The sequence below is a fragment of the Antedon bifida genome, assembly GCF_963402885.1.
Source record: "Antedon bifida chromosome 1 unlocalized genomic scaffold, ecAntBifi1.1 SUPER_1_unloc_22, whole genome shotgun sequence".
Lineage (NCBI taxonomy): Eukaryota > Metazoa > Echinodermata > Crinoidea > Comatulida > Antedonidae > Antedon > Antedon bifida.
The window spans coordinates 14,379-15,000 of record NW_027616267.1 but is presented as its reverse complement, the minus strand read 5'-3'; the positions used below and the strand labels follow the sequence as shown (position 1 = coordinate 15,000).

Genomic DNA, 622 nt, shown 5'->3' with positions numbered 1-622 from the left:
TGGTGCTCGATCCGCGGGCGGAAGGTTCCCCTGCCAGTCCAACCGCCTCTTCCTCTCGGAGGGAAGCGGCCTGAGAAACACGCTGCATCTGAATTCACCCGGCTCGACAGGCTGAACGTGCAGCCGCCGTGCTCAGTCGGGCGCTGGTCCGCGTCCGTTCCTGCTTGTGTAAACGGAACGGGCGCGATGCGTCGCATTGCCGACCCTCAGACGGACGTGGTCCGGATCGCGAGGACCCGGGCCGCAATGTGCGTTCGAAGTATCGATGATCAATGTATCCTGCAATTCACATTAGTTAACGCAGCTGGCTGCGTTCTTCATCGACGCACGAGCCGAGTGATCCACCACTAAGAATTGTTCGCAACTTGCGTTTTCAACGCTTACAGAGTGTGATAATAAATGAAAAAGATTTTCGTTTGAAAAAAATACACAACGGGAGCGGAGGCGCCGGTCCGGGCGCGTCCTTCAAGCAGAGCCACCGAACCAGACCACGGGCGGCCCCGAAAAGCATCCCGAAACCTCGGAAGGTCGGGCGGTTTTCGCTAGTGCACTCCCAAGTTCGATTGGTTTTCGCCAGCCGGTCGCTTACCGTCCGGCCCTCCTTCTAGCCACGACCCGGCAG

At 58.7% G+C, this 622-nt stretch overlaps 1 non-coding gene across 1 annotated transcript; it reads right to left on the bottom strand.

The window, feature by feature from the left end:
* Window positions 1–200: 200 nt before the first annotated feature.
* LOC144857607 (5.8S ribosomal RNA) lies at window positions 201–356 on the bottom strand. The gene has a single exon (XR_013615753.1). It is a non-coding gene; the product is annotated as a 5.8S ribosomal RNA (ribosomal RNA).
* Window positions 357–622: the final 266 nt, after the last annotated feature.